Source organism: Dryobates pubescens, chromosome 1, assembly GCF_014839835.1.
Source record: "Dryobates pubescens isolate bDryPub1 chromosome 1, bDryPub1.pri, whole genome shotgun sequence".
NCBI lineage: Eukaryota > Metazoa > Chordata > Aves > Piciformes > Picidae > Dryobates > Dryobates pubescens.
This window is the reverse complement of record NC_071612.1, coordinates 28357891-28381676: the sequence shown is the minus strand read 5'-3', so window position 1 is coordinate 28381676 and position 23786 is coordinate 28357891. Positions and strand designations below refer to the sequence as shown.

At 42.2% G+C, this 23786-nt stretch overlaps 1 protein-coding gene across 1 annotated transcript in view; it reads right to left on the bottom strand.

Moving 5' to 3' along the window:
* The window catches only part of CCSER1 (coiled-coil serine rich protein 1), a 903890-nt gene that overhangs the window by 776126 nt on the left and 103978 nt on the right, over nucleotides 1-23786 (bottom strand). The window lies entirely within an intron of this gene.

Sequence of the window (23786 nt, the reverse complement as noted above, 5' to 3'; positions counted from 1 at the left end):
CCACACATAGCGTTCGCTCACCTTGAACTCGGGGACATATGCACACTGCAATGGAGGGGCAACAGCCAGCACAGTAACACAGTAATGCCACTAACAGTGTAACTGGAAGCAATGCACAAGATTGTGTAACACTGCTAAGGACATGCTTCATAACATGCAGTTTCAAAAGACTCAAACAGAGAATGGTGGTGTATTTGCATAAATGGCACACAGGAAAGCATGCAAGCAAAACCAAAACCCAGCAGGGTGACAACAAAGGTGGTGTGACAGGCAAGGAAGCTGTGCGAGGGAACCAGAACTACTCCTCCTCCCAAAAATAAGACAATCTATAGGTGTTCTGGTTTAGCATAGCCTGCTCTCACAAGCAAGACACCCCCACCCCCAGATCAGGAGAGACTAATACACCCCAACCCCCCTCCCTAATGCCAGTTAAGTTAAAGAGTTTGATGGGAAGAACACCATGTACAATCCCCCCAGCCTGTTTTGCAGAAAAGCACAGCAAGCGCAGCAGCAGATGCCAGCAATAATATTACTTCCCCAGCCCTAAGGCCCACAGCCAGGCCAGCACAAAAGACTAACATCCCAAACCCAGACACTGGACACAGCAGCCAGTAGCCTCCCATGTTGCAACCTGAACTTCAAGCCCCATGACACTATGCTCCAACCAACCCTTTCATTTTGAAGCTGGCATGACAGCAGCATGGTACTGAATAGACATCAAACTCACCTGGCTAAACCCATGACACAAGGACAGGCATATAAGCTCCTCTCCCTTTCCTTTTGGGGAGAAGGCTGAGAAGCAACAAAACTGAAGATGAGGAAAGAAGCAGCAGCTCACTTTGGCTTCAGTTTGCAGCACCTGAGCATACAGGAACTTCCCCTTCCCCTCCCCCTCCCCCTCCCTCCCCCCCCCCCCCCGACTCAGTAAGGGCAATGGCCAGGACTACCACCAGCACCAGCAGCTGCAGCCCAGAGAACCTGGCCTCATGCGACAGTCTCCTGACCAGCCCCAACACAGCTGCTTCTAATTCCTTCACTGACTTACACACACACGGCTGTGCACACATCCACCACGCAGGCCAGCTGCACAAACAGCTCTGACAGAGCTGGGAGGCAACAGGTACCGTCAGCATTTAAAATTCAGCCTACTTCCACAGTTATTTAAGTGTTCCAGCAAATCCAGGTTCAAGCCAATCCCAGATAAGGCTCAGCTGTTGACTCAGCTGAGAAAGACAGCAATCACCTCACCTTAAATTCACTGTCTAGTAACGGAATATGAAAGCGAAAGGCACATTTAAAATGTGTACACATGGATCAGAAACCTTGAGATCTGACTAGAAGAAGAGACACTGGCACAGACATCATTTCAGACAGAGGCACCCTGCTGACTGCCATTTTCTCAAAGAAATCAAGTGCTCAGATCCTCTTTGCTTGTAAACAGAACTGACACCATTGGATTTCTTGTGTTCCAAAAGAAAACCTGTACACGTTTTTCATACACCAGTCTAGAATTTCATTAACAGAATCTGTTAAAAAAAAAAACAAACACAAAAAACCAAGCATGAAAATACTAAGAAATACTACAAAGCTTAAAATAACCAAATAAAGCCTCCTTCAAGAGTTTGTTTTTCTCCCCCTCACCCATGCGCACGTATGTTTTCTTCCCAGCAGAGGAATACATCTGCAACACATAATTTGCTTTGTGGATCAATTAATGGTTTTATAGCATCTGTAATAGGCAAAGTGCTAACCAAGCATTCTAGTGAGTCATTATCATCAGATAGCTTTGGGAGAGGTTTCTGCACCTCATGGTCCAGATTTTTCTACCAAACATGGAAAAAGCTTCTTCAGTATCTCTCTCCTGCATCAATGGAAGATATAATTTAGACCAATCTTTGAAGCTTATTTAAGTATACCTTAGAGATGCAAGTACAACAAATTATTCAAAAACATGTGGATTGGTCAGGTAAATTTTTCGCAAACCACTGAAATTAAACACATAACTCTGGCAACAGAAACTTTGGCAACTAGAAATATCCATCTGTGTCCTGACAGCACCCAAGTCAATACTTCAGCCAATGTTTAAAGGGTCAAAAATTACTTTATGACACCAAATCATTTTTCAGATCATTTTTGCTTTTTCTGGGCAGGCAGCACACAACAGAGAAGAAAAAAAACAATCCAGGATATGACCATACAACTAGTGAGGACCTGGCTGCCAAAAAAAGAAACATTTACATTCAGGGGATGAAACAGAGAGAACCTTGGCATTTATCACCTTGATAAACCACTACCAATGCTAAGGGACAAGCCACGGCATTCACTTTTAAGGATATTCTTCTACTACTGAGCCAGGAGAGAACAATTTTCCTTCTGCTCCCAATCCAGCAGCCTCATTCACCCAGCAGCTAACACAGCTTAACACATGGTTTGGGGATTTCTCAAAGCAGTGCAGGCAAAGGTAAATGTACAGTGTGCTAAGCTCAAAACACAAACCACTTTCCTTGCAAATAACCCCTCCCCAGAATGTCCCTGTTCTAGCTGTATCACCCATACTACAGGAGTGAGTACTTGTGGACAACAAACAAAGTGTGCTCAGGTGCCCAAGAAAGCCAAAGGCATCCTGGCTGGGATCAGCAATGCTGTGTCCAGCAGGAGCAGGGAGGGGCTTGTCTCCTGGTACTCAGCTCTGCTGAGGCCACACCTTGAGTGTTGTGTCCAGATTTCGACACCTCAATACAAGAGAGATGTGGAGGTGCTGGAGCCAGGGCAGAGGAGGGCAAGGAAGCTGGGAAGGGCCTGGAGAACAAATTTGATGAAGAGCAACTGAAGGAGCTGGGGATGGTTAGTGTGAAACAGAGAAGGCTGAGGGGAAACCTCATCACTCTCTACAGCTACCTGAAAGGACCTTGTGGAAAGGTTGGTGCTCGTCTCTTCTCACAGGTAATCAGTGATAGGACAAGAAGGAACAGCCTCATGCTGCAGCTGGGCAGGGTTAGACTGGACAGTAGGAAGATTTTTTTTCCCAGCCAGAGTGGTCAGGGATTGGAATGTGCTGCCCAGGGAGGTGGTGGAGTCACCAAGCTTGGATGTGTTTAAAGGTGGTTTGGATGTGGTGCTTGAGGCTATAACCCTTGTAGAGTAGGGTTCTGAGTTGGCCTTGGTGATCCTGAGGGTCTTTTCCAACCTGAATGTTCCTGTGATTCTGTGATTTTATGGTTTGAACATTTCATTTCCAAGAAAATATTAAGAACTTGTTACATGTGAAGAAAATCAAAAACTCTCCTAGACATGTGATTAAGGAAAATACTTTTGGCTAGTAACAGGAAAATGTAATACCTTTTCCCTTCCCATATTACTAAAAGCCAATTCAAGGCTGAATCTTCTAATTCTAATTTGTAACCTGTAATATTAAAAAGGGAGCCTTGTAAATGAAACCACAAGTGGCCCTTCCTCATAGCATCGTTAATGCAATATCATCATAGATATGCTATTGCTAATATTATTTGCTTTCTGTTTCCATGGCAACCTGGGGCTACAGCTGTGCTGGTAAACAGGGTTTAAAATATTTCTTTGAGAAAAGCTTCTGCTCAAATGTCATTTTACCACTGGTGCATACTTTTATCCACTTTGTTTTGTTCTGAGAAAACACCACCACCAACAAAAAAGAAAAAACAACAACTATAACAACAATGACTGGCCCATAAACAAGATTTTTTGGTTACTGAATTTGAATGTGCAGTGAATTAGGAGCTTGAGGAAGCAAGGAAACCTGTACAAAGTTTGACTAACATCAGCAACACAAAATGCAACATTCCATCATCCTGGAGAGGTATCTAAGTCTCAGGGTCTCTTCTCCCAGGTGGCCAGTACCAGAACAAGAGGACACAGTCTCAGGCTGCACCAGGGGAGGTTCAGGCTAGATGTTAGGAAAAAGTTCTATACAGAAAGAGTGATTGCACATTGGAATGGGCTGCCTGGGGAGGTGGTGGAGTCGCCATCACTGGAGGTTTTCAGGAGAAGACTTGATGGGGTGCTTGGTGCTGTGGGTTAGTTGTTTGGGTGGTGTTGGATTGGTTGATGGGTTGGACGCGATGATCTTGAAGGTCTCTTCCAACCTGGTTTATTCTATGTATGTATGTAAAACAGTTATTATTTGCTGGAAATTCTGTAATGCAAATATTTTACAGGCTATGGTACTTCTCCCTTGTACTTTCAAATTCTTTGATGCTAAAAACTATCTCTTTCAGTATCCACATGTGCATTTTCTTCTGAAAATTTAGCGCCCTTGACAACTGAATGGAAGAAAAACATGAATATCTATAGCACAGTGTCCAGTGCTTTCCCATGATTCACACATGTAAGTCAGCTGAACACAAATACTTGGTTTGCCAGACATGCCTAGATTAAGAACAGAACAATGTGCTGGCATTAGAGGACACCTGGCTTTTATGTCAGAATTCAGTGAAGACAACCACAACTAGGGATAACTGACAGAATCTGGTTGCATCACAGCATTCAACTCCCCAGAATCCAATCTGTGGATGAAGTCAGTATGCTCCTGAGTGGATGATCTCCTTGCAGGAGCAAAGCAAAAACAGCTGAGAACACAGCTACCTCAGAGAGGTGTAACACTCCTTGAACTAAGGCCAGGGAAGATAATTAGGCTTTTCATTAAGCTTTTGAGCACCCCTATCTTTTCAGCCTATCTAAGCAGTAGCACCAGTTTTATTACTGCTTCAGAGCCTAAAGATGATTCCCATTGTAAGGCAATGAACTGAAAATCCATTTTCAGTACAACATAACTCTCACTGATGTCACCTGCATCATAGCCTGTTATGTGCTGAACGGATATCCAATCCTTTAGTAATGTGACTCAAATATAGTTGTTTACAATCGGATGGATGACAGGTCTATCAGATCTGAAGAGGTAATTGCTGATGTGTTCTAACCAGTGCAAGCTCAGATAAAAATGTTACATATATACCATACACATACAAATCCCCAATAATGTTATGTGCATAGTGTAGAATTTGGACCAGCCTGGTTCATTGGATTAAAACAGTATTCTAAAAAGCTATGTTACTGGATTTGCCACGAAGTCAAGCACAAAAACTGTTCTTCACTGCTTACAGCTCTTCTGTCCTCATTGCTGTTTCTGCTTCTGTCACTGAGTGACTTTGCAGTTTAGATGGCATCTGCAGTATTTTTTGACTAAATTTAAGAGTATCAATGTGCACATAATAAATAACAGCAAAGAAATACAACATTTTTGGTTTAAAAGGCCAATGAATGAAAATACTCATTTAAACAGCAGCTTACTTGTTAAGGGCTCTCATGTTTACCATTAAATATTAATATATCAAAGTGTTTTCCTCCTGAGCACAAGTCTGCTATTTGAATAAACAGGGATGGGCAGCTTATTACAATGACAAGTTAGACGTTAGACAATCAGGAAAGACTTAACTCTACTAGAAAAGCCTCCAAAGACCTCTTTCACTAATCAGCATTTCTGCATCTTTAGTATAGAGAGCAGCTGAAACTCTTTGAGGTTATGGTGACACTATCAGAAACTTTCTGGAATCCTTACCAGAAAAGATTGTCATTATAATGATTTTCATTTGCCATTAATTTCCAGATGCCTAATTTAGTAGAGTAGAAAGTAGTTCCCCCTAGTAGTAATTGGAATAAATTTTTAATGTAATAGTCCAGTGTGATCCAGATTGAGGTTTTTTTCCTTTCATGAATCAATGCTCTCATTATTTGTTAAGGCTAGGTGAAGAGGGCACGCTGTTAAGAGGCTTAAAATAAGATAGCCTCTTGGCCAAAATCCTGGGTTTTAACAGGATCAGCAATACACACAGCACAGAGCAGGTTTCTTTAGTACAAATATGATGGGGTTTTTTTCACAAAGAGGTAAAACAGCCTTCTGTTTTGAGGAGGATAGTGGCATTTATAAATGTTGCTGGTTTATTCCTATTCTAAACATAAAACACTACAAAAATCTTGCTTGGTTCCAAGGACATGTTTTATCCTATAATAGACTATCCTGTCCTCATGGACTAAATTTAGTAGGGCCAACACAATAAATGCTTCCAGAGAATACAAAATGTTTTTCAGCATATAACACAACCTTAATGCTCCAATTTATGCTAAGAACAACTTGGACTTTTAAGTTAGACCAGTCCTCAAAGTCTGTGTAGTCAGGACCTTACAGAATGAAGAATTACACAGTATATTTTTACTGTCTCAGAGATGGCAGATTGTCATTCTTTTCACGTTAACTAGAATGAGGAAGCACTTGTCCTACAGAGTACAGTACTTCTACAGTACTTATACCATACCAATATCAGTGACATTCATTGATTTGCTTTTTTGTTTTCTTGTGCCTGGATTTTCACCCAAACTCAAACCTCCCTTCAGTCAATAGGTTTCAATAACGTTTTTTACAAGGATTAGCAGACATCTTCACACATCCAAAATAGAGTGACATGTTTTTTCTTGGTCAGTATCCCTATTTTTAAGATGTTATTCTGCACATAAGCACCTTCTGTGGCTGCTGCTGCTTTTAGGGTAAGAGGAAATTAGAGAGGTAAAGAGGTTTTAGAAATAGGCAGTTGAATCTACATAAAGATTAGATACTAATGGACGTGCCTAGCAAACCAAATCTGATCAAGTATCAAAGCCTATACTCTCTATAACCTTAATTCTGTATGGATAGACTGGACTAACCAAAAATTAGTTTTGCTTTTCTTTCTGTTTATTGGAGTCATAAAAGCAAACACAGCTGTTGTGATAAAGCTGCTCAGTACTCTGCAGTAAGTGTCCATGTATGTTTACAAATGACAACTTCTTAGCTTACTTTCCTGAAACAGAAGATTGATGTCATCCCATTCTCTAAGAACAAACTTTTTTATTCTTTTCCTGGACAATTTTGAACCTCTTTACCAACATTAGCTGAACCGGACAGCAAAGTGACAGTCTGCAAGGCAAAAAGCAGAGGTTAAACACCAGCAGGTATTTGGATGGGAGCGTGAGATTCCAGCATTGCATGAGCAAAAGTGCTATCCCAACTCAAACCTTATCATGGTAGGCTCTGCACTGGATAAATAACTAGCTGATAGCCAGGCCCAAAGAGTGGTGGGGAATGGAGCTGAGCCTGGCTGACACCCAGTCACCAGTGGTGTCCCCCAGGGTTCACCCCTGGGGCCTGTGCTCTTCAATATCTTTATCAATCATCTGGATGAGAAGATTGAGGCACCATCAGTAAATTTGCAAATTACACCAAGCTGGGTGGCTGTGTGCATCTGCTAGAGGCTAGGGAAGCTTTACAACTGCATCTGGACAGGAGAGACCCATGAGCCAAGGCTCACTGCATGAAGTTCAACAAGGCCAAGTGCCAGGTCCTGCACCTGGGTCACAACCACCCCATGGGGAGCTACAGAATTGGGGATGTGTGGTTGGAAAGCTGTGACTCGGAGAGAGACCTGGGGGTGTTGGTTGGCAGTTGTGAGAAAATTGAAATACAAGTCAGCAGTGTGCCCAGGTGGCCAAGAAAGCCAATGGCATCCTGGCTTGGGTCAGAAATAGGGTGGGCAGCAGGGACAGGAGGTGACCATCCCCCTGTGCTCAGCACTGGGGAGTCCACACCTTGAGTGTTGTTCAGTTTTGGACCCCTCACTCCAGGAAGGACATTGAAGGGCTGGAGCCTGTCCAGAGAAGGGCAATGAGGCTGGAGAAGGGCCTGGAGCACCTGGGCTATGAGGAGGGGCTGAGGGAGCTGGGGGTGTTCAGGCTGGAGAAGAGGAGGCTGACAGGAGACCTCACTGCTCTCTACAGCTACTTGAAGGGAGGTTGGAATGAGGAGGGGGCAGCCTCTGCTCCTTGGTGGCAAGGGACAGGACCAGAGGAGATGGTTTCAAGCTGCACCACAGAAGGTTTAGGCTGGATGCTAGAAAATACTTCTCAAACACTGGAACAGGCTGCCCAGGGCAGTGGTGGAGTCACAATCCCTGGAGGTGTTTAAGCAGTGTGTGGAGCTGGCACTTAGGGACATGGTTCAGTGCTGGGTCAAAGGTTGGACTGGATGAGCTTGGAGGTCTCGTCCAATCAGATTTTTCTGTGATTCTGTGAAATTTAGGAATACAAGAGGCAGACATTTGAAATGAGTGGGCCAGAACACTAAAAAATCCCAAACCAAACCACATGTTTGTAACAATAAGTGTGGGACCCCAGGGTTGACAGATAAGAATGTAAGCTGAACATCAGATATGAGGGATGTGTGTGTGGAAAAATGTGGTCCTAACAGAACACCTGCCACAGGACTGTGTGAAACGCAGGCTGGGAAAGCACTTGCAAGAGTCTGTGATCAATAAACAAGTGAACCTGTGGGAAGTGGAGTAAATCATGTAAGCATCTCCTAAAAAATTGGAGCTTGCCTACAGGACAGAGTCATTTGCTCACCCATAGCAAGTGGCCAGACATCTTTGTGGCTCTGTGCTGGACTCTTTCAAGCAGTTCCTTGAGGTCCTTCTTGAACTGAGGGTCCCAAAACTGGACACGATAGTCCACATACAGCCTCACCAGGCAGAGTAGAGGGGGAAGAGACCCCTACTCAACCTACTAACCACAGCCCTTCTAATACACTCCAGGATGCCACTGGCCTTCTTGGCCACAAGGACACACTGCTGGCTCACGGACATCCTTCTGTCTACCAGGACCCCCAGGTCACTTTTCCCTTCACTGCTCTCCAGCAAGTCAGTCCCCAACCTATGATGGTCCATGGAGCTGTTCTTTCCCAGGTACAAGACTCTACTTTTGCCCTTGTTGTATTTCATGAAATTTTTCTCCAGCCTGTCCAGGTCCCACTGAATAGCAGCACAGCCTCCAGTTGTGTCAGCCACTCCACCCAGTTCGGTGCCATCAGTAAATCTGCTGACAGTGCTCTCTGTGCTCTCACCCAGATCATTGATGAATATATTGAGTAGTACTGGTCCCTGAAGTACTCCACTAGATACAGGCTTCCAACTAGACTCTGTCCCATCATGAAATAATTTCAGTTTTCATCCCTTCTTTTAGGGGATGAGAAAGGAAACAAAAATTAAAACTCTTAGTTTACCATATATTGGTCTGTACCTGGCCAAGAGTTCATCACAGGTGTGATGAGCTCCAAGCCTTCACTTGAGTTGCAAGGTAAGTGCCCTTCTATGCTCCAAATAATCTGATAGCATGTACTTCCTTCTTCAAGATGAAGATTCAGACTATTCACAGAACTATGAGCTGCAAAGATGTAATGGGTTTGTTGTCTTCCTTTCCCTCAGAATACACAGGAGAAACCTGACAATGCAGTGTATCAATGAAAGCTTGGCATTCTGCTCCCTGGGGAAAAGTCCAGTTTGATCTATGAGTATGGAAACATCAAATGTTTTTTAAAAAAAAGAGTCATCTGTGTGTGCAAAGCAGAAAAGCTACCAATACACAGTCTTGGATAAGGTTATCTGCTACTTTTAGTCTGTGGGCCATAAAAATCCAGGATTCAGACTTATACCTTTGACTCCCAGTGGAAGATATGCTTGTATTGATGAAAGTAGCATCCAAAGGAGTAGCCCTCCATGGGCTAGAGTAAGTGTCCAAGGAAAAGTAGATTTCATGCCTTTCAGATCACAAGGCATGTGATAACCTGCTTTCACTCACTGACACTCTGCTTGAAGACAGGCATTTTCAGGTGAACCCAAGCCAGTGGACACAGCTTGAATAGGCCTTCTGACATACTGTAATTAATATTAAACTTATATCTTTATCTTGTTTGGATAGGAAACAAGAGGAAGAACTTAACACTTGATTGTATTTTGCTTTAAATTTTTGAGTTTGACAAAACTATAAACTGAAAGGACTCAAATATTACACCTGAAAGGTAGCATAACCCAAAGGAACATCAATCAACTGAAAAAATGTGAGCTTTGATGCACTTTCTGCACTTTCTGCTTCATTAGACCAGGTAATCTATCTTCAGCCTGAAGGTACTGTCTCCACTCCTACTCCATACCTGTCTAGCTTATTCAAATAGTAAGTCTCCAAACAAACAACTCTTCCACTCACATGGGGCAGAAGATTCAGCAGAGACAGATGAAATCACCAACCCTATCTCTTGCTCCATCCCTACTCTTCTTTATTGCAACCTTATGAGGACACACAGTCAAACATCATAATCATCTTTCCCAGCCAGAGGAGGAGACAGGTGGACAATGCAGAGCTGCACCTGCCTCAGCTCCAACAGCTTCTTTCACTGCCTAAAGCATGCCCTTTGATTAATGGCTTTATGCCTGTGTTCATATACTAAAAAGGGATACAACAAGAACAAGAATTCAGTGCAACATTAATAAGAGAGTTCACACGCTGCCTGCACTCTTTGCATGGTGCCATACCACAGGCAATTCAGCTCTTTCATTTGCCTACAATGTCTGTGTGCTATTAAATCATAGTTTTCTGAAAGCCAATACTAGCCTCTGCAACACAGTAGGATTTTAGTCTCCCTTTCTTACAGCACTTGCATTGCTAACAAGCAATAATTTCCAGCATTTGCATTCTCTAGTATTCAAAAAGCTTCTCATTTCTTTTCCAGCCTTTTGCTGCTTACAGAGGCAGAGTAAAATTTAGCATGCCAAGCCAGCACAGCCATTGCTTCACTACAAACAGTTCCCCACATTGCAACAAGAGCTGCTTGCCCCAACAGCTGCCCAGTGCCTTTAGGCCTCTTTTCCCCCACACTACTCTGAAGGCCACACCACACTACAGTGAAGCTGAAGCTTGGTGTTTGACCCTGCAGAGCTTCAACGTAAATTACCATCATAAGGCTGCTTCCTCTCTGAACTATCTCAGATACTTCCAGTCCCAGCACTGCCAACTTCATGGCATTGAGGGGTTCCTGCTCCCTGGATATGGCAACAGTGTCATCAGAAACAAAAGCTCAAAGAAGATTCCTTGGCACAGACCTCACCTGCTGCGAAACCAGAGCTTTCCTCCCCATGCTTCAACATGTTTTTCAACACTGCAGAGTGGCATGCTTCTCCTAAATGCTTTCAAAACACTGTCACATCATTATTTGTATAAAATAAGGAAAACATCATTAGTTTCGTTATCACACTACAAAAGAAATGGAGCTGCCTTTCACTGGGAAGCACAGCCACGTTTGCCTTCAGCCTTCATCATTACACAGAAGCCTACTGCCACCAAGTGGCTAAGGGCAAAAGCAAGTTCCCTGGTGAAAGGCACCGGCTGCAGAAAACCTGCAGATCCTAACCCTGAATGCATGGCACTGATTTGCAATTGGTGGTCTGTTTGCATTAAGAAAATCAGGTAATCAAAAAGTAATTTCTAGGCACAACAATCAACAGACAGCTTCCTGCATCTCTGAAAGACACAAATGGTACACTGATACCACAGCATAATTGCTTTCAATTTTTGCCTCAGGGTTTTGTATCGTAAATGTAAGCTATAATGTACAGGAATACAAATGTCAATATTAATGCTGCCTAGAATTTAAGGAGCACATCATTACTGCTGTTATCAGTGCCAGACCCAGTAGCTTTATGGCATACCTTTAAATTAACTCCACGTGCAGGAGTTCCAGCTGCATTCTCTGTTGTTATGCCTGGATTTCAACTAAACACACAGATGCTTTCTTTTCAACGTAAAGATAATGGGGGGATATGGTACTGCCTTCTGCCCTTTCCACATAAACTTATACTGCAAATTTTCACTTGGGAGAAAAAGGCCATATTGAGTCTTCAATTCTCAGAACAAAGTCCCACTTTCTTCATGGGAGCTCTTAAACTTGTTCAAGGGTATAATCATGTTATGTCATGGTGGCCCGCTCCTGGTGACTGTAAGGTACAATGAAAGGAGACTCTGCAAGTTCCTCAGGTGTGACTTGTAATTTTCTCTTAAGCATACAAAAACACCCTACAATAACAATCTTCTATATCCATATACTTTATACCACATGGTTGGGTATTATACAATTATTTAAATACTCTAAATGTCTCTGTTCCATTACCAAGAAAACCAATTATACAGGAAAGTGAATACTGTCTTCTGTTTCATGGTACGAGAAACATTATTGAGTTTCTACTACTAGCTGATGGTTTCAACTCAAACACAATGCAAAGAAAAATTATGTCTTCGGATTTCATTTTTGCACACCTGAAACTCCTTCCACTCAGCTCAGAATAAATAACAGCCTCTGACATAAGCAGTCTTCCGGTACTCTGTCAGCAATGGGCAAAAATAAAAGTTGCTAAAGATTGCACTTATTTTTTGAATACTGGGAGGTAGTTAAATTCTGTATCAAGATAAATCTATTCATAGATTGTTTTGCATTCAGAAAAGAACTCCTAATTTTATCTCCTCAGTCTAACTAAATAATCTTTGCTGCTTTCAGTTGGTAGTACAGACCTTAACACAATGTGATACATATGAGAGTAAAAGAAAAAAAGCTCTGGGAGGAGTTAAAAGTAACCTGCCATTAGCATTCAGAAGTTTAGAGGGAAGACAGAACCAGGCTCTTCACAGCAGTGCAGCACTTGAGGACAAGAGATTACAGAGACATACACTCGAACAATTAGTTCGGACTCCATGCAAGGAGAAACTCATTCCCCACGATGACAGTCAGGTACCGAAACAGTTCCTTAGGGCTGCGCAGCCTCCAGCTTTGGTGGCTTTCCAGACCCAGCTGCACCAAGTCCAGAGCAACCCGGTCTCACGCATGGCCCTGATGTGAGCAGGAGCCTGGAGTACTGACCTCCCAAGGTCTCTTCTAGCCTGAATCATCTGTGATCTTACAGAGAAATGTATGTATAAGGCTTAGAGACAAGAGATCTATCTTTCTATTTGATATCTGAAATGAAACTAGTAAGGAAGAAAATGACAGGAAAACATCAGAAGCACAGAGCATCACAAAAGAAAAGGCATTTCCAAAAGCAATGTTGGGAAAAATAAACTTGACTGAAAAAGGCAAAAAAAGGTATCGTTGCTTACTGCATGCCCATAATTGTCCAATACTGATAGGGTAACAGAGCTCCTTTCAGACAACTCTTCTACTAAATACATGTTCAAAGAAAAGTACCCATCAGTAGAAGCCCAGAGACTTTCTTGGAATTAGAGCAAGGTAGATGAGATTTCCTACCAACGAGGAAATCTAAGAATGTGGCATTGTCTACATATGAAAAGTTCATCATATTCTTTCACTTACTATCACCAGACTCTTGAAGTTACACTGGTTTCTAATACTCTGGTTTTGTTTTTTTTTTTCCCTTATCAACACCTGCATTGTGTCTTTAGAATTAAGTCCTTCCTTATCTCCATGTGGGTAAAGCCTGGGCAAGTTTGACTTCCAGTCAGGGGGGCGCTCAACCTTCTTGGTTCCCAGTTCGTGGCTGGATTCAACACACAGCAATTACCAATACAAATGAAAAGGAACTATTGCCCTGAGGGCACTGTACAGGAGAGGTTCATTCAATAGCATTCCAATAAGTGACCAAAGCACCTTCTCCATTCTATGGCTGCTCAATGTACTGAATATTTTCTTCTGAGACTCCTTTCCAGAGTTAGACTTTCAAATGTATGAGTTATGAAATCAGTTTATAACACCGCCATTTCTTATTATAGCACTGCTGAAGAAGCATTTCAGACCCACTTCCACCTGCTTATACAATATCACAGGGTTATGTTTTGTGCTGGCAGATGAGGGACTCATTACAATTGCTAGTTATGAATAAAAGTTAATGAAAAATAAAGATTCTGGGATTCTGTAATTAATTTTAAAGCCTGATTTCAGTTTCTGGACACTAAAGTCTAAGGACCAGTAGAACTTTTTATGTGAAATACATGCAGATTGTGGTTTGTACACAGCTATATTCACAGCTCATATTACAAGAAGCCCAAAGTGTGGCAAGTGCTCTGCAAATTTATCCCCAGATGCTGCAGCAGCACTTGCTCAAGTGACTTGCTCATGTCTTACAAAACAACACCTTGAATCAGCTGCTTGGCAAAGAGAACAAAACAATCATGGCCTACAAGCAGCATCTCTCCAACTGTCCTGCCAGACTTGTTCTTGTCCCAAGAACATTTTCAACTATTCTTTATCCACACATAGCAGTCACAAAGCTTCTTTAAAGAGAAGCTGGCTTTCAGAACATAGACATCACACTCTACCATCTTGAAACATGAGGATAATCACATTTCAGGAAGGGGGTTTGGACTGAAACTAACATTGACTAAAAGGAGCCAGGAACAGGACCAAGGAGAAGCACTATAGAATTTACTCAACTATGCATGTTTGGGACACTCTCCAATGAAAAACAGTTTTACCAGTAAGCAGCAACTGGGCAGCAGAAATGTGCCACTAAAGGCACAGCACAGGTGTGATTATTTCAGAGTGCTTATTCTGAAGTAGGTCTGTGACTGAATTTGTAACATCATTGCTCCTCTTAGAGCTCTGACTCGATGGAGCCCACCTGAAGCCAGTCAAACAGACTTTCCTAAAAAGCTAAGTAGAGAGACTGTTTAAGTGTTTTACCATACTGCACTTTGCACTCTTCAGAATTAAAATGAAAACTTAGTGAAAAGAGACACCAATTAACACTTTCATCACAGTCCCAGAAGCTACAACGGTCCTGTAAATTCAGGGAAATATACTCTCTTTTAAAATCAACAACTTTTGATATCTTCTCATTTCACTTTAGCTGAATATTTAGCTCTTGTTTCCCCAAATTCCTGCCAGTCTCACACAGCCATAAGCATATGCTTTTCCTTCCTTACTATCACTGGGACATTTTCCATTATGGATTGTTTCTTCAGTTTTGTTTTGAAGTAGTTTTGGGGTTATTTTTCATTTTGGATTGCTCTTTCTAAACAGCACAAACAAGTTCCTGATTTTCCAGAGTGAAATCACAGACACACTAGGTAAATCCTACATGAACATGACACAGTTCCATATCCTTAGGAACCAGACCTTTTGCCTTTTTCAGAAACTTCCAAGGTTATAATAAAGAGGACACAGCTGCCCTAAAATTTCCATAGCAAGTATAATTTGACCATATGGAATCATCTGAACAAGTTCTAGTTTTGACTCAGTTGGTTATATCATTATCAAATCCTAGTACCAATATCAACACTCTGGACCAAAGCCAAACTTAGCAAGTCTTGTACTTATTTCATTTTTCCTATCACTATCCAGATAATTCAGGATACACATTACAAGAATGAGGCACTGTGGTGGTTTTAGGCTATGCCTTTAAAATTTTTCACAGATCTTGAGCAGAAAAGTAACAAAATGTAAATAAATCACTATTGGGTGTGAAAAGGAAAATAAAGATCATTCTAAACTATTCCATTGGAGAGATATCTAACATAATACTGCTTGCACCAAAACAATTCCTTCTTCTCATCTCTTCTCGCTTATTTGCTCTGGAGAGATACTAACTTGCTTCTGCTTGACCTTGGCTGCATTGTTGAGTCTAACAGCAACTTTCTCTGCTCCTTTCTCCCTTTTGGACAGGGGGGTGCAGGTAGGCAGGGAAGGAGAAGCTGGTAGCTTCTCCTGGTCTCTGACCAGGGGAGCTCTTGTCTGTCTGTTAATTGTAAATATCTGTAAATATTGTATATTTTGTACATGTTCATTGCATTCCATTGGAGATTGTAGTTTTGCCTGTAAATACAGCTTCCAATTGAGCTGGTCTGGCAATGTTGGCGGGGGGAGGTCAGAATTTCAACCCACCACAGGCAGAAATGCTGTTTTTCTCAAACTCCTAGGGGACTTTACTGGCACAGCACAAAAAAAAAAAAAAAAATTAAAAAAAATAAATCCAAGTCTCAGTTCCTGTACTACAGCAAATTCTCCCTATGAACACAGTTTCCATCAAAATGAGCCTCTCACCAAGGTTGGATTTAAGAAAAACCTCCAAGTATTGTATTACTATGAGCTCTGTAGCACTGGGCATCAGCCCAACCTGCATTCCCTAGTGAAGGTAGAGCATTAGTGTCAGCAGCTACAATGCCACCAGTGGTCATCACAGATACAAAAATGACACACTGACTAACTCAGCACCCTGCAAATGTTTTGAGGCTGGAGGAACAAGCGATCCACATAGAGTATTACATCAGTACATCATTGAAGTGAAGTTCTGAACTGAAATTAATGGCATTGTCATTAAGGCAGCACATTGACTAGCAAGAAAAAGTACTTGTTAGAGGCTGCATTTTTTTTCCTGTTAATGCTCCTGCTCATCCCAATTATTCTCGTGAGCACCAAAGCACAGTAAGTATTTAATCAAGGGCAGAAAGAGAAAGTGAATAGAAAATGAAGTGGTAAATGGAGAGAAGGACAGGATACCCTAAGCAGATCTGTCTCCCATCTTAAGAGACTGGATGTTTTTCTTCTCAATTGCAGATAATATATTCTAGGAATACTGAAATAGTCTTTCAACTATATAAAAGGAAAGCTGCTCGACAGATTTCCTGCTGCAGGACTTTCAGCCAAGTGTGTACGATAAACCATGCAGAGAGTTCACAACACCTATGTCGGTCATGGAAAGTTGTCGAAAAACTAAAGCAGGGTAAAAGCAATTCTAGAGTCATCTGCTATCTCAAGCCAATAGGAAACATATGGAAATAATTTTTATCCACTGCTTATCCTATTTGTTCTTAGAGATTTCCAGTGATTCCACAATATTCTTAGTCTGCTCAGCAAGTTTGCTGACAATACCAAACTGGGAGGCTTGGCTCCGACACCTGAAGGCTGCGCAGCCATTCGGTAAGACTTGGACAGACTGAGAGCTGGGCAGAGAGGAACCTAATGAGGTTCAACAAGGCTAAGTGCAGAGTCCTGCACTGGGAAGGAAGAATGAACTGCAGCAGTAACAGACTTACTTACTGGTTGTGCTGAAAGAATGCTGGCACTGATGAAAGCAAATTAGAATCTAAAAACTAAATATACATGTTTCAGCACAAAAGGACACTGGAGATGGTGGTTGGAAAGATGCATCAGCAGAGGAGCTTACTTCTACTGCTCTCTCCCCATGCCTCCATAAGCACAGGATTTGCCCTGGCTTTTACACATAGACAAATTCTTCTCCTTAACATAAGCTTAAAACACAACCCACACAGGCTCACAGTGCCCACCAGCAATGTGGGGTTTTTTGCTAGACCAAATTTAATGTAACTGGAAAAGTGTATTCTGAAAACACTATCTCATGATTTGCACTTGAAGCACTGGTATTTTTGTAGCACTTTATTTTCCTGCAGCAGGCTGTATGAAGCTCAGCATCAGTATGTCTTAATCTGTAAAAATGTGGTTTATTATTATATTGTTGAGGGGCAAACCTTGCCACCTCATAACACAGTACACTCTCACCACTGCAAATCCAAACCTGCCTTTCTCATCCACAGCTCTGAAGTCTGCGCTATCTGCAAGATTAGAGCAGGGCCCAGCCAGAGAAGATTGCTCCCCTGGTGATACAGAGTTTCATTACTTTGATCAAGGGTTGTATTAAAGCATTAAGTCAAACTTTAACTCACTGCCACTACAGCTCTTGCATGGACACTCAGCACAGCTACAATGTATTAGTATGGGCAACAATACTGATAGAAACAAGGTATGAATACACAACAGCAAGTGAAACTAGGTAAAACTGCACCTTATAAATGGGTTCTGCACTTCTCAGTGAATACACAGAATCAATAGCAGATGATTCTCCCTCCCCCATGGCTAAATTAGTTTTTCCCCCTCTTTTCTAACAGTCTCTTCACTTTTCTTTATAAATAACTACATAAAAGGCTAGAAAACTAAACTTTTTGGATCTATGCGGTGCAGTGCATTTAAATGCTCCATTCTGCCTAGCTGTCCTTTTAGCCTGACTAGGATGCAATTGTTTCATGTCTATAGTTCATAGCATCTAAAGACAGAAAAATTAAATCCAGTATTGCAAAGGAAAGAAGCAAAATTCACCAGGTGTACTTGCCACTGAAGTACTTCTCTCAGCAGTATCACTACTGATCTCAATTCAAATGGGGTGGGGGAAAGTTTGATCCAATGATCTGGGGACAAAAACACTCTTCCCCTTTGAGCATACAGAGTCAATCAAGCCTTAAGCCAGCACTTTTCACAGAGGTTACTGAACAGTCCAGAAGCGAGGGTGAGGGATGTTTGGGGTTTAGTTATATTAATAAACCATAGAATTTTGGTCCCCTGCCATGGACAGCTACTTCCTGACTCATATCTGATATGCAGCCAGGTCCCCTGCCATGGACAGCTACTTCCTGACTCTTATCTAATATGCAGCCAGAATAACACTCCAAGGTTTCCAAATAAAACAAAACTCCTTTGTAAAAAAATTGTATAATACTTTAACCAGTTTTAATTGAATATTCCCAATAATTCCACTGAGAATCATGGTCTCTCTTGATCCAGCAAGCTGCACTGTCAAACCACAGCTGACAGGGCTGGCTGAGGTATAAAATGCAGTAGGCATCAGTTTCTCTGAAGGCATAGTCCAGGCAAGGCCTTGTTTTTTCTCACCAAACAGAATATTCATTCTCATAATGAGATTTTTTACATCCAAAGTGTTGCATATTCTCAGGTTACTGTCACATAGCACCTGCAAGATTAATGGGAAATGTAAATATTTACACAGAGAAGAAGAAACGTAAAATCTCGTAGCAGGTAATTCTAAACCCCAAGGATCTGGTGCACTCTCAAACTGTACCTCTGACACTAGCACGAGAGCCTCTAATTGCCAAAGAAATGGCTCATTAGTTAATCTCCCTGCTACTTTGCTAAATTTCTCTTACAGGTCTGATGTATCAATACATTCTGCATACATGTAATTTTCTGCTCCAGAGAGATAGCTTCGTTTCATTGTAACGGTTCAGCCATGCCTGCAGGCTAACTGGAGTCAGAGTTTCCATTTTCAACCTAAGATTGGATGTGCTTGGCCGGTCAATGCACCACAAACCTCATTTTTTCCTTCTAGTAATCTAAATGCAATAAAGCCAGCCAAGTTAATGGAGGCTTGCACTGCAGTGAAAACTAGGAGACAAGTGTTGGCTGGGTAGACAGCTGGTTGGGTGTTCAATGCAACAGGAAGGACATACAAAGACATTCTTCTCAGCTTAAGAAATTTATCATTTTCCTCGAACAAATCATGAACTGTCTCCTTCACCTATAACAATATTAATGTTTGAAATAAATATTCTACCAAAATAAAAAGGAGATTTCTGTTTATTGCTTTTAAGGCTAACAGGAAAAAAAACCCACAAACTTTCTTCTTAATAGATGTCAGCGGGTGAAAGGTTAATAGCCTCATAAAACAGATACCTACAAATTGGCTATGACATTCTTCATGAATGGAGAATTAATTCTGAACAATTTCATACATGCTCAATCAACATCCTGAGGTATATTTCCAGTCTCAAACCCACCAAAACTCTGATGAGCCGTATCAAAACTAAGCTGCAGAATACAAGATGAATCAGTTAGCTCAGAATTACATGAGAAACTCTTTGTTTGGCTTTCCTTTGTCACCCAGATATACACAGCTGCTTCTCATTCTGTTCATTGCAGCAAAACCCAGAACACACCCAGGCCTTTTGCCATTGCACACGTTCAGACACTAAAAAGGACAGACGAGATATCAAAGCCCTCCAGTAAAATATCTTTTATCACCTTACACTCCTGGGGAGATAATCCTTCGTTACATTGGCATCTTCACAGCCAGCAAGATGACTGTAGTATTATATTTTTTTCTTAAGAGCTAAAACAGAAGACATTTGAGCAACAAAGCTCCATCCTTGTAGCAAGCCCATGAGAGGCGCTAAGGGAGAGCCTCACCTTTTCACAAACTACACAGTTCCTGGCACAGCAAACCAAAGTCCTTCTCCAAGAAATACAAACTCAGAACAATCTGTCCAGGTTTCATTACTATACCTTCACTGTGACATCTCAAAAAAAAAAAAAGATAAAGACATGCATGTTATATTACACTGTATGTACACAGAGCATAACTAACATTATTGTGACCTACTCTCTTTCTGTCATGCTAAACAAACCTTGTACTACTCAAAGACCTAAATGACATCACCAATACTTTATAATCTGTACAGTATTCCAAACTTGTCACAAGGTTTGTACAGATATAAAAGCAATGCTGTGACTACAAAGGGTCTGCAAGTTAAACCGATCAGATAAGTGAGGCTCTCCATCAGTCCTGGTCATGAAAAACAGAAATGGATAGTAAATATCAGCATGACCAACCAAGTTCCATCAGCATCAGCAATGGTGAGTTCCAAGCCAGAAATAAGATACTCTAAGGGCCTAGTGATTACAGGCTTTTCCAGAAAGGACTGTCATAATTTAACACTCAGGCTCTAACTTTCTTGTTACAAGGGTAAGCTTCCCATTAACAATATAATGTGTTAAGGAGCATTATGTCTGCATTATGTTCTCAGCATGACTGTGCACTGCTGTGGGAACACCAGCAACGAGCAGTGTGAGCAATCTGGCAGTTCAGGCCTAGAGCCTGACATGGTGGTAGGCCATGCTCAGCATAAGTGCAGAGCCAGCTACCAGTGTACCAAACAGAGCTGTGCCTGCAGCATGTAACTAAAACAAGACGCTGGTAGCTAGAAACATAGTGAGTTATCTCGGGACAACAGGACATGCACCTGCATCAACAAACCTCACGTGTCATCCGTGGTTGGACCAATAATCTACAATAGTGTGATGTGTGGTCACTCATAGGGGACCAATGAGTCCATGCCAACAAGGCATACCAAGGTTATATAAATTGTAGCAGTTTCCTTGCTATGCACTTCTTCTTCTTCTTTTTCTGCCTGTCCTATCTCCTCTCCTTCCATGCTTTACTGTGCCATGCTTTCACCATAGGACTGAACCATAGGCCTGCACTACTGGAACAATAAAGGATCAGTACTGATCATATTGGTCAGCCGTATTGATTCCAAGAACCTCCGTCGTCGCCATATCTGGCTAAACACTGCCGTAAGTATGGCTGTGTCACGGGCTGAGTTTCGATCTGCTACTGCTACTCAAAGCCATCCTGCCTCATGCCAGCTTCCAAATGAAAGTGCTGGCTGCAGCAAAGTATTCTGGGGCTTGAAGTTCAGATCATAACAATGAGAGGCATCCTGTTCCAGTTGTTGCTTTTGGGTTCTGGGTGCTGCCTCCCTCCTGCACAGATGGCAAGGGGACGGGTGAGAGTTGGTTACTTTGCTGCTTTCTGCTGCATCCTGCTGCACTTTTCCTGCAAATAGTAATAATAATACAATGCCCAATTATCTATCTCATTTGTTCAGTACAGCTTTTTATCTCAACTCTTTATCTCAACCCAGAGCGGGTTTTGTGTGTTACTTTTCCCTGGGCTCAGGTGTTGAAAAGAAACAGGCAGGTTAAATCATCACACACTGCAGTAGTGCACGACACAGAATGATCATCAATGTACTGGGGTTTTTTTCCTTTCTTCTCAGTAACTTTACTTGTAATTGCAATGCACTGTTGATCCTTCTTCCCTTCTTCTCACACAGTGCTTATACTATTGCAAGGAACGAAAGAAGGAAGAAGCTCTAATTCCTAAAGGACCATACTTAGGAGTTCTTGTCTTGCAAAGACAATCATTTGTCTTCCTTGAGAATGCAGTGGGTGAGATGCAGCGTATCCAACCTAAACCAGAGCTCACTCTGGAACCAGTAAGCACAAACACTGAAGTGCAGGATACAGTGCTATAATCATGTAATAATCAGCATGTACATCCCCAGAGCAGCAGCAAACTAAATTACTGTAATCCATGACTCAACAGAGGGAAGAAGGTAATGCACAGGTTATACCTGCTCTCTAAATATTACATTGGATTTATTTAGGTGTTGTTTCCATATCCTTTCTTTTTAAGTTCACCTGCACTTTCAGCTTATCAGCTAAACAGAGATAAAATTTCTTCTGCCTTAAAAGATACTCTAATGGCTGCTTGTTTGTAATCCCAGTGATCTCCTTCCTATTCGTCATGCAACCTTTTTCAAAGCTCTATGATGGGCTAATGGAACAGCAAACATTTTCCTGGTCAGATGTTGTTTTCCAGCAGCAGAAGCACTCAAGGTTAACAAGTTCTTGTAGTTTTGTTTGTTTGTTTGTTTGAATAAATAAAATCTTGCACTGCCATTGGCATTTTTAAGATAAATGATACTTTTTGCTTTTCCTGATCCTTTTTTCCTTGATAGCATAAGAAAGGGATTTGAAGTACTTCAGGTGTTTTCCAGGATTTCACAATGCAACTCATATTTGAATGTCATGAAGAGTAATTGTGTGATCCTTGGATATAAGCAACCTTATGCACCCTGTCTTTCCTCATAGAAAATTTCAACTGAATTTAGGAGGTCTCCAACACATTCTTTCTGTTCTAATAAAAAGTTACAATCCTAAAACAAAATGTCATATATTCTGTACATTATGATACTTGAGGAACTAAAAAGGAAACATGTTTTTTCCAAGGTTACAGAACTTTATCTCACATAAGAGCAGCAGCAACAAAACCTCCACTCTGGACTTCCGGAGGGCAGACTTCAGGTTATTAAAGGAACTAACTCAGAAGGTTCCTTGGGAAACAGCACTTAAAATCAAAGGGGGCCAGGAGAGTTGGACCTACTTCAAGGAAGAATTCTTGAAGACTCAGAACAGGCTGTGCCAGTGTGCTGGAGATGAGCCCTGGAGCAGACAGCCTGGATGGGCAATGAGCTTCTGGGTGAATTAAGGGAAAAAAAAGAGGAGGTATCATCTATGGAAGGAAGGAGAGGTGACCCATGGAATTTTTAAGGATGTTGCTAGGTCATGCAGGAAAAAAATTAGAGAGGCAAAAGCCCATTTAGAGCTTAGCCTGGCACTGCTGTTAAGGACAAGAAAAAATCCTTCTATAAATATATTAATAGCAAGAGGAGGGCAAGGACAATCTCCACTCCCTGGTGGACATGGAGGGGAATGTTGTAACAAACGATGAGGAAAAGGCAGAGGTACTTAACACCTTTGCTTCAATTTTTAATAGCAGCATAGGTTGTCTTCCAGACAGCTGGCCTCCAGAGCTGGCAGATGGAGCCAGGGAGCAGTATAGTTCCCCTGTGATCCAGGAAGTAGACAGAGACCTCCTTAGCCACTTGGATCCCCACAAGTCCCTGGGACCAGACAGAATCCATCCTAGGGTGCTGAGAGAGCTGGCAGATGAGCTGCCAAGCCACTCTCCATCATTTTCCAGCAGTCCTGGCTCACTGGAGAGGTCCCAGAGGACTGGAAGCTGGCCAACGTGGTGCCCATCCACAAGAAGGGCAGGTTGGATGAGCCAGGGAATTATAGGCGTGTCAGCCTGACCTCAGTGCCAGGCAAGATTATGGAACAGGTCATCATGAGTGCAATCACACAGCACTTACAGGATGGCCAAGGGATCAGGCCCAGCCAGCATGGATTCAGGAAGGGCAGGTCCTGCCTCACTAACCTGATCTCTTTCTATGTCCAGGTGACTGCCTGGTGGATGTGGGGCAGGCTGTGGATGTAGTCTACCTGGACTTCAGCAAGTCATTTGACACCATCCCCCACAGCAAACTCCTGGCCAAGCTGTCAGCCCCTGGCTTGGACAGCAGCACTCTGAGCTGGATTAGGAACTGGCTGGAGGCTGAGCCCAGAGAGTGGTGGTGAATGGTGCCACATCTGGCTGGTAGCCAGGCACCAGTGGTGTCCC